Below are 10,472 nucleotides of genomic sequence, written 5' to 3' on the forward strand. Positions count from 1 at the left end.
GCCTGCTCGTCTCCTGCTGGGGCTGCCGCGTGTTGGCTCCTGCTGCCGTGCCCAGCGTGCTGCTGCCTGCCCCTGGCAGCCCCCACGGCAGGGCAGGACGGGGGTTAAACCCAACCAGACCCAAAACGTGCCAGAGCAATTTCTTCCTCATGTGAGCTCTGCTTGGGGCCAAAAGCCAGTGCTCAGCTCCTGTTTGTGTTCCTGTGGCTGTGCCTGGCCCTGAGCCCCATCCCACTGGGCTCACCCTGTGTCCTGGGGTACCTGCACCCCTGCCCTGGGGAGTTCTGCAGTGAGACAGTGTGGTGAGGTGCTGGAGACAGGCTGGGCAGACACCCCCACAGTGTGGCTCAGCCTCAGGGGGATCACGAGGAAATGGGAATGAGCTGGAGCCAGGGAGGCAGCTGTGAGGCACCCAGAGCTGGTGCAGGGACTGGGAATGCTGGTGAGCATGGGGGGCAACTGCCAGGGGTGAGCACCCAGCTGGCCCTGCACAACTCACTGCACCAGGCACCATGGGGAGCTGAAACCCTGGTGGGTGCAGACCCCCAGCTGCCACCAAAACAGGGTTAGCTGCTTTTTTTTTATCAGGCAAGAGGAGGAGGAGGAGGAGAGATGCTGGCCATGGGTGAACTTGCAGAAGACCTGCTCCCTTACCACCCAGGGAAAAAGTCCCTGGAAGTGCCTGCAGACAGCAAAGGAGGGCAGGCATGAGTGTGCTGGGAGAGAACAGCTGCTGGGAATTTAAATGACTGCCCGTGAATGCTGGTTTTGTTTTGTCCCAGCCATGGCTGCTCTCTGCTTCGGCCAGGCAGCATTCAAACCCCTCTGCTCACAGGCTCTGCTGAGAAAGCTGCTTGGGAAAACTCAGGGTGAAGCCCAAGCTTGAGAGGAGTCCTGGTGCAGCACCCTGCCCCTGTCTGCAGAGATACTAGTGGATCCAGCCAGAGCCACAACCCCAGGCACGTGTGGGAGCCAGGACAGGCTCTTCCTGGGGCCTCCAGGCAGGTTCTGCCAAAAGGAAGAGCAGTGGAGGGAGAAGAGATGCACAGGAAGTCATAGAATCATTGAATCATCAAGGTTGGAGGAGACCTCTAAGCTCATCATGTCCAACCATTAACCTGTCACTGCTGGAACCCCCAAACCATATCTTCCAGCGCCAGATCCAGGCACCTCTTGAGTGAGCAAGATGTGCTTCCTGCTTGCTTCCTGCACACCTCCTGCATGCTTCCTGCTCCCCCTTCCTGGGGGGACACTGCTGTGGGTCTGGGGAGTACAGGCAGACTTTTCCAGCCTCTGGATGAAGATCTCAGCTTGTCCACCAGCCTGGGACATGGAACACTGCCCCATGACCCTCCACAGCTCCCTGGGAGATGCCACCAGGCACTGTGGTTTATGGCTTCAGACTTGGTGCATGTTTCTGGATTCATGCCCTGAAAATCTAGTTTCATATGGATAAACAGGATTTCTTATTACTGCTGCTAATGTGATACTAGCACTTTGCAACACAGATACATTAATAACACATAGTTCTTTTAATGAAGGGACTTAATAAACTCATTTATTTCCCAACATTTGTATATGTCATATTTGCTCACTTATTCATGCAGTAAATGAAATTCTAGTTACTAAACATTTAGAAAATTGTAAGTATACCGAGGAAATGCACCTGTGTATTGAAAGGAAAAGCAGGACCTGCTTTCCCTGGCACAGAAGCTGCTGGCTGCTTCCTCCCCTGTCCATGCACAGGCTGGAGGGGAACTCAGCTGAGCACTGCCAGACCCCATTCCCAGGGATGCTGACAGTTGTGACACCCACTGCATTTTTTATTTTTATCATCCCAGCAACGTGGCTCTTCAGATCAGCTTTTATTAAAAATAAATAATGCTTTTAAAACCAAGCTGGTGCTAGGACACCAAACTGTGACAAAGGCCAGGGAGGCAGTGCTGAGGATGATTAATGTGATTTTTCCAGCAAAAAGCTGTGGCTGTTCTCCCATGCTGAGGGCTCTGCTGGGGGGGTGGGAAGGATGAAGGTGCTTGATGCTGCTTGTAGCCCAGTGCCTGGTCTGCAGGGGCACAGTCAATGGTGCTGAGAGGTCTGGGGGTGGCCTTGCAGTTTTCCAGGCCAAGCTTTGGTGGCCACAAGGCAGGTTGAGGGACAGAGCCCTCTCAGTCTCGTCACTGGTCCTGGATCTGCATCCATCCCTCCTTTGGTCGTTATCCCCTATGCCTGCCTCCAGCAGCCCCTTGACCCGAGCCCAGCTGGGCAATGAACACTTCTCATCCTCAGGGCAGTGAAACAGGACGTGCAACATACCCTTGACACAGAGCCTACACCATCCCTGGGTCTCCAGGGGTGTTATACATCCATGACTTCACCACACTGCACAGGCACGCACTGGCCTAGGCCAGGCACATCTGCAGCACCTATCGAGGCTTTCCCCATGTCACAGCCTCCAGGTGAGGCTGAGCAAACATCCAGCACCTCAGGAAAGTCACTGAAGGCTGTGCAAGGCCAGGCTTGCTTCCCCTGGGCAGACTCATCCCACTTGGGCTTCCCAGGAGGATTCAGCCACCCAGCCCAGCGCAGACACATTCTGCATGCAGAGCACTGGTGCAATGGTACAGCTGCCTCTGCTTATGGCCATAGGGACTGGGCTGCAGCTGCTGCCCTGGTGGGACAGCCCCAGCTGTAAACCCCCTGCCACAACCGAGGCTTGAGGCTAGAGGGCTGCAGCCCTTGCTTGGAGCTCATCCAAGATGCTCTGAGCTCCTAAGCTTTCCCGCACTTCCCGCTCACTGCACCCAGCAGGAAAAGTAATGAGCAAAATCTTAGGCAAACATTTTGGGAATCCAAAAAAAAAATCTCACTCTCTGAGGATGGTTTGGCTTAACAGCTTGACGGGGGACGGCGAGCACTCAATGTACAGATCAGGAGAGAGATGCTGACCCACAGAGCTTGCAGTTATCTGCTCCGTCAGGGGAAGGAGAAGGCGCTGCCGCACATTGCTGCTCTGCTTTTATCCTGGTCCCTCCCCTGCCTTTCCAGGCCAGAGCATTTTTCAAACTCTGCTTTATCCCATCCCTGCTGCTCCTTTCCGAGCGTTCCCAGCATCGCTGATGATAAGGGCTCTGAATCCTCGCGGGCTGGCACGGACCCTGCTGGGGCTCTGCGGACCGCGTGGGCGATGGCACAGCGCTCCCTCCTCCCCCAGCTCGTGCAATTTGGGTGTTTGGATGCAATATCCAACCCCCTGGCTCGCCGGCTGCTGGCAATCTCGTGCCCGTCCCCTGTGGCAGGCGGGGGAGCGAGGCGGCTGTGTTCCTTACCTCTCGATGGAGCTGGGAGTGTGGAGAGAGCTGGAAATAGCCCTGGCTGACACAGATACCTGTGCGGAACAGCAGGGGCCTGCACTCGCCGTGGTAATTGCATACTGCAAGGCGATGAGTCAGCCGGAGCCCCGCTCGGGCGGGCAGCACGCGGCCGCGGGCAGCATCCTGGTACCCGTTGCCTGGGAAATTGATGCTCCCCCCCCCCAAAGCGCAGGCAGCGATCCGCGAGGGGAGCAGGGAGAGGATGGGAATGAGAGCATCTTGCAGCTTTTTAAGCTCTTGAGATGCTTTCAAGTGCCAGGAAGGCTGTGCGAGCTGTGATTTGCTGCATTATTTCTGTTGCCATCCCTGCACGGGGAGCTCCTGCGTGCGGAAGAGATGCTTGCGGCAAGTCAGCATCCGTGTGCTGCCGGGTCTGGGGGGGCTGAGACCCTCAGCTGGCATCACCTGCAGGGAGCAGGGACCATTCTGGGACCAGGGACCATTCTGGGACTAGCCCTCAGCATTTCCCAGATGGGGACCTGGGCCCTCTGTGATGGGCCCCCCTTATCTCAGCCACTGGAACAACCAGAGACAGAAGTGATGTGTCGGCTCACCCCAATTCCCTCAGCCACAGCAAAAAAGCCCCAGCAGCAGAGCTCTCCATCTTCATCCTCCTCCTCATGGCAGGGCTCAGGGACTGCCTCGCTGCTGGCAATTGCACTGTCAGGAGATTAATAAATAATTATCCGGCAAACTTCCACCAGGGAGCTTCATTTCTTCTCCTCCAGCGATGCTGCCTGTTCAAAGTGAAACCAGGGGAGAGCAGCTATTCCTGGGGAGAGGGGCTGGAGGAGGTGGCATTTTCCTCACCTGTTTGGCAGCTCCCTGAGCTCCTCTGCAGCTGATTTCACATATCAAAGGGATGCAGGGGGGGAGGAGAATAGGTAAAATCAATGAGAACCTATTTGGTGGGATAAAAGAACCTGGTGTTATTTATAGCACTGGCTGAAGCTGAAGTGTCTCCTGCCCAGGGACACGGTGCTGAGGTGCTGAGGAGCAGCAGAGCAGTGTCTGCACAGGGCTGGGAGATGTGCCAGTGCCTGGCCCCTTGGCATCCAGCCCCACAGAACCCCCCACTCCCCAAAGTGCTGCAGGCAGCTCTACTCACCAGCCTGGCAAGGGGGGAAAACCTGCAGAGGGGTTTCTGCTCTAACACCAGTGCCTGCAGTCAGGGGGTACCAGGACCTGACCACCGGCCCCTTCCCACCACTGGTGCCCAGCCAGGGGTGCAGTGGCTGTGGACAGTGATGGCCACTCACCATGAGGGATGCTTGGAGGAGAGCTGGGGAGGAGAGCAGGGTGGTGAGGATGCAGTGGGATGGGGGCCAGGGGAAAGGCAGGGCCAGCCTGGCAGGCTGGGAGCCACGAGACAGGGAGATGCCCAAGAACATCCCTGCCAGAAACGGCTGCTTGAGGAACAGCAAGTCCTCACTCAGCCGTGCTGGGGATCCAATACGTCTCCCTTCACTGCTCACCCCTTAGCCAGCTCTGCTGGTGCAAGGAGATCAGGACCTGGTCTGGTGACGGTGGCAGTCTCCAGGATGAGGCAGTTAAACAGAAGTGAAGCACCCAGGATGAGCAGTCCCCAGGGAGAGGCAGTAGGAGTTGCCCTGCTCAGAGCCAGGAGGATGAGATCGGTGTGGGTATCAGCCAGCCTCCTCCTGGGGAGCAGCTGGCAGCAGGATGATGGCAAAAGAAGATATACCCCAGCTCCTGATGCTGTCCTGCCAACCAGGGGTGGGCAGTGAAGGGAACCCTAGCAGCACCACCAGGACTAGAGGCAGCTCGTCAGGCAGGGATGAGGCAGGCAGGATGGCAAGAGGACTGTGAGGTGACATCAATGGGCTGTGACAGACACTGTCAGTGCAATGTGAGAACTGTCAGTGCTGTGGGAAAGCCAAATTCAGCCAGAGTGAGCACGAGGGACATTTGCCATACAGTCCCTGCACGCTGATGACTGGTTGGTGCCCATGTGCCAGGCTGCCTCTGGGGCAGGGTGTGGGGACACCACTGATGGAACAGCAAGGGGAAAGCTTGGGCTCCATGATGGGATGCCAGGCAGTGCAGAAAGAGCAGCACAAGGGCTCTGACAGCATATTCCTTCCCCCAGGTATGAGCTGAGCTGAGTGCCCTGGGCTGCTGCCAGGCTCTCATCCCCGGGCAGAAGGGGCCGGCTGGCCCCGCTGTGCCCGAGTAGCCTGGGGAGGAGGACAGGCTGCCTCAGCTGCTGCGGTGTGCTGCTCCCGTGGACAAATGAGTCACTGAAAACGCCATAAGGAGTCAATGGCATCCTGGCCTCCTGCTCAGCCCACACAGCTGGTGGGCAGCATGAGCCATGGGCAGGAGCCTTCCCCACTCTGCTGTGCTCCCTGGGCTCTGCTGCTTGCTCTGGGAAATTCCCATCTGCTTCAATGGTGCAGCCACAACCCCCTTGTTGCTCCTTTGCCATTGCATTTTACTCTACGTGGGTTTTCTCTGCAGTAACTGCATGGCTTTCGCTCCACGGCAGCTTTGGAGAGGAGCAGGCTGCAGAATCAGGCAGGATGGAGCCCTGTACAACGTCACCCTGCGTGTGTGCATCCCTCCAGCCCTCAGTGCCAGCCTCGGGCTCCTCTGCCAGAGCTGGAACAGTTCAAATGTCTGTCTGCTCCATGGAAAGAGAGCTGCAGTGAGTTTGTTTGGTGGCACAGTGTAGGGAGGGACCCTCTGTCAGGTGCACTGCAGAGAGAGGCCACAGCACAGGGAGAGATGGTACTCATCTGTGCCTGCATGAGGGGCTTTGCTGGCACAGTGGAACATCATTCCTCGATGTGGAGGGATGCTGGGATGCAGCATCCCAGGGGTGATGGAGCAGAAATGGTAACCACTGAATTAGCACAGCCTCAGGGGCTCCCTGAACCAGCTGGAGCTCAGAGCTCGGAGCCCAGACAGCACCCACTTGTCCTCTGAAGCCATTCTTTTGTTTCCCAGGGCCCCTCCAGCCCCAGAGGCCACATCCTCAGCCCTGTGGCACAGAGGATGTCAGACTGAGAGCAGAGGGGTAATTTCCACCTGGGTTTTTGGGGAGTGAGAGGCTATTTCTCCCAGAAAAGTGTTTCCAGAGATTCATTACTGGCTGACCATTAAGCATAGCAGAGCCCTTATGTCACAAACCGAGGAGGAGGAGGAGGAGAAGGAGGAGGCAGAAGCTTCCAGGTGAACACAGATGATCAGGAGCCACTGGGCACAGAAAGTGGGGAGGGAAAGCGACGCTAAGTCCCTGCGCTCGGTGACTTCAGGTGAAGGATAAGGCTGAGCTGAGTGCTGAGTGGGTCTGAGGGAAAAGAAAAGCAGAGCTTGTGGAAAGGAGCCAAGCAGACAAACCCAGTGAAACGCAGGGCATGGCACTGCCAACAACTCTGCCCCGTGGGGAGTGGGGCCCCCGTGAGCAGCCTGCATGAATGAAGATTGCTTTAGGGGAGGGCTTTGGGAGAGCCTCAGGGACACCTTCCCCTTGGGCTGTCCCCAGCTTACCCAACCACTGACTCAGAGAGCCTTTCCCCTGGGTCCCCAGCGAGAGCAGCCACCACGCCAATCCCCCCTGGGGCTGCATTTAGCTCTGGTGCCAAGGGGAGAGTGTCACAAGGCAGGGGCTGGCGAGGACCTGCCAGAGCCTGGGGATGTTGTAACTCGCAGCAGCCCCATTTGCCGCTGCCTCTCACTGCCTGGTCCTTACAACATTTTCCCATCCACCAACAGAAGCAGCTGCAACGTGAGAGTGCAGGAGGGAGGTTGCCCAGCGCGGGGTGTCTCCTGCCCAGCCGCTGCTCATTGGCTCCTGCCCCTGTCCCACGCTTGGCCTTTGGCAGGCTAAGGGTGCCTTCCAACCCTGTCCCCTCCTGACCGCTGGCCCAATGACATTACTCACTCGCTGTTGTTCTGAAAGGACATTTGCAAGCTTTTCCTGTTATATTTTACCTTGGTAATATTATCCCCAGTCCTTCTGGGCTCAGCATCGAGTTGCTGTGGCTGGTTGCAATGCCACGGAGAGCTCTGCCTCAGCCTGGGCTGGCAGGCAAGGGGGAGGGTGGGCACAGGGGGCTTGTTTCTGCTTGGTCATTGCTGAAGCCTCTTTGAGCACATCAATGCAGAGAGCAGCAGAAGCTGGAGCTCTGGCAGCTCCCCTGCTCACAAAGCTCGGGGTCTGGTTCAGGAGGAAGCGTAGGAGGAAAGCAGGAGCACATGGTGAAGTGCTCCACGAGACGGGCAGGTGTGTGTGCACAGGGAATATGATGTCCCATTCACACCACTGGACTCAAGTGCTGTGGATCAGACACCGTGTCTACCCACCGCGGGTGTTTCAGAGGCTGCCGCATGACTGACTTCTAAGGAGGTGGAGACAACACCAGTTATAACATCTTGTCCTCCTTCGCTTCTCTGCTGGTGCTTCGAAGCCCTTTGTAAGACTGTTATTCAACCAGTCCCTCCAGAAACTACAGAGAACAGGGAAGTGATGCGATCTCCATTTCTTGAGGGGAAAAAAAACCCCAAAAGGAACTGAAAAAAAACCCTACTTGGACTGTGCAGAAGTCCAGGAGAGTCAGGAGCTGAATTTGGGCATGTTAACTTCAACTTCCAGTCACGTGAGCACCTGTACTTTGTTCTCTAGGATCCCACTGAAACCCAGAAGCAGCAGCAAGTCCACTCCTCCAAGAGTTTCACTCTGTCTCTGCTGTCCTCTGCCCCCTTCTTAGCACAAGGGCAGCCTGACCCCAACATGCCATCCAGTTTTGCCCACAGGGCTGGAAGAAGCCCTAACCCATCTCTGTCCAGAGAAGAAATGAGGCAGTGCAGGCTGAGCTTTGCTTTCCTCCTGCTCCTTGATGCCTGGGGACTGCCTGCAGGAGGCTGATGCCAGGGTGGGTGTCCCACAGCCTGTGACCACTGGAGACTGGGCAGGGCTCATCTCCTGGGGTTAGAAACCAAGGGGAAAGGAACTGTGCTTGCACACACACCAGAAGAGAAAAGGCATTTCCGAAACAAGAGGATTGTGCATCACTTGATTTTAGAACAACCATTCACAAGTAATTCCCACTAATGGTTACTTCCTATTTGAGTACAGAGGGTGTAAAGGAAATCACGAGACACTCAAGTGAGAACCTTGCCTTTTGTGCAACAAATTCCTCCCAAAAGACTACTTTGGTCATGCTTTTTCCCCTAATGGGGCAAACATCCCTCCTGTTCTCAGCTCACCTCCTCTCCCCATAGCCTTCATCACTTGCATCTTCTGTTAAGCAGGGGAACGCACTCTGGATCACCAGAGCAGGGTCTACTGGGAATTTGAGCCTTGGTCTGCAAGGAATTTCACACGCCCCAGAGCAAGGCAACCTCCTCCTCTGGCCCTTCTGACAGTGCTGTGCTCTGTGCTGTGCCTATGTGAGCTACAGCTGTGAATCCTGGCAGTGCATTTCTGGGCCCAGACCTCCCACTCATGGGAAGAGAAGTTTCAATGCTGGCTGGGTCACTGGAAAAGCACCTTGAGTAACTGTTTTGGCACTTCGTAACAGGAATTAGTAATAGAATGCACAGCAATGAGGAAGAGTTACTTTGTCCCATCCCAGCAGCCAAACTACCCTTGCCACCAGCTCTCATCAACATGATACAACATATGCTGTCAGCGCAAGGCTTGGGATCACCAGGGAAAACCCAGTGTTGCTACATTGCATGGTGTTCACAGCATGTCCTGAACCAAAGGGAGGCCAGAGGGAATTACAGAGTGCCTGGAAGCTGCTCTGCCTTTCAAACAACAGCGAGGCAAGAACATAGGCAGGCACTGAGCCTTTCCTGCCAGAGGAAGAAGCACCTTCTGTTCATCCACCAGAGCTCGATGCAGAGCTCCCCACCCAGATCCCTCCACATCATTTTGCTCCATCAGCTCTTTATCGTGACCCTGTGGGTCTGTCTGGGCTGTCTGAACAGACTCAAGGATCTGGAGCCATTAGGCTGCAGGTGTTGCCACTTGGTTGTGTACCAGCTAATTTAGCCTGCAGTGCCAAGCCCTGCTCTTCCCCATGCAATTGCTACGGGTAAGTAAATAGAACATTCCTGAGATTTTTTGGTCCCATCATTAATTATTTCTGAAAGGGCTTTTAGTATATGCCTCAAAACCCCAGACAGGAAAATGATGTGTGTGACACCACGATGCTCACAGCAGCAGCAACAGGATGAGCACTGAGATGAAAACGGGAAATCTGAAGATCTTTTGCTCCTTATTACTCTTTGCCCTCCGTCAGTGCAGACCCACTGAGCCTGGAAGTGACCCTTGGCCCAACACGCTGCTCTCAGGGTTGATATATCTCAGCATGGGGTGATCTGGGGACTGCTGAGTGGTGCCTGGTGGTGCTGAGTGCTCCCACTTTTAAGGGCTGGCACTTTAAAGGTGTGCATGGCATTGCTTAAAGTGCTTCCTCTAGGCTGGTGCGTGTTCCTGGAGAAGGTTCTTGTGCCTACACTGCAGCTCAGAGTGGTTTAGGCACTGCAGAGTGGTACCCACTGGTCCTGGCAACCTGTGGATGAACCCCCACAGATGCTGGATGTGACTCCCATTCTGACACGCTGCACCCAGCATTTATTACACATCTCAGCTCAGGGTGATCTAGGCACTCTGCAGTGGCACCCAATGATCCTGGCAGCCCGTGGGTGAACCCCCACAGAGCCTGGATGTGATGCCCTGACCTGCTGCACCCACTGCTTCTCTCTCCCCCCTCGGAGTGACTGAGGGGCTGTGAAGTGATGCTGGCAGCCCATGGGTACCTCCAATTTTATGAGCTCCCACTCCTAAGGGACACAAAGCAGGTGTGTGTCCCGCTGGAAGACTCTTACGCCCCACACGTGTCTCCAATCCCCACGAGGCTCTGTCCCCCTGCCGTGCCCCTTTGCACCGCGCTGTCCGAGGCTGGTTCCCGCAGCCGGCGGGCTGGGCTGCGTGTGGGAGGCTGCTGCAGGTGCTGCTGGAGCGGGTTGTGTGCAGGGCACTGCGGGAGGGGCTGTGTGCTGTGTGCTGTGTGCGGTGCAGTGTGCTGTGGGCTGTGCTGTGTGCTGTGTGCGGTGCTGTGTGCT

Source organism: Acanthisitta chloris, unplaced genomic scaffold (genome assembly GCF_000695815.1).
Source record: "Acanthisitta chloris isolate BGI_N310 unplaced genomic scaffold, ASM69581v1 scaffold2476, whole genome shotgun sequence".
NCBI classification, from domain to species: domain Eukaryota; kingdom Metazoa; phylum Chordata; class Aves; order Passeriformes; family Acanthisittidae; genus Acanthisitta; species Acanthisitta chloris.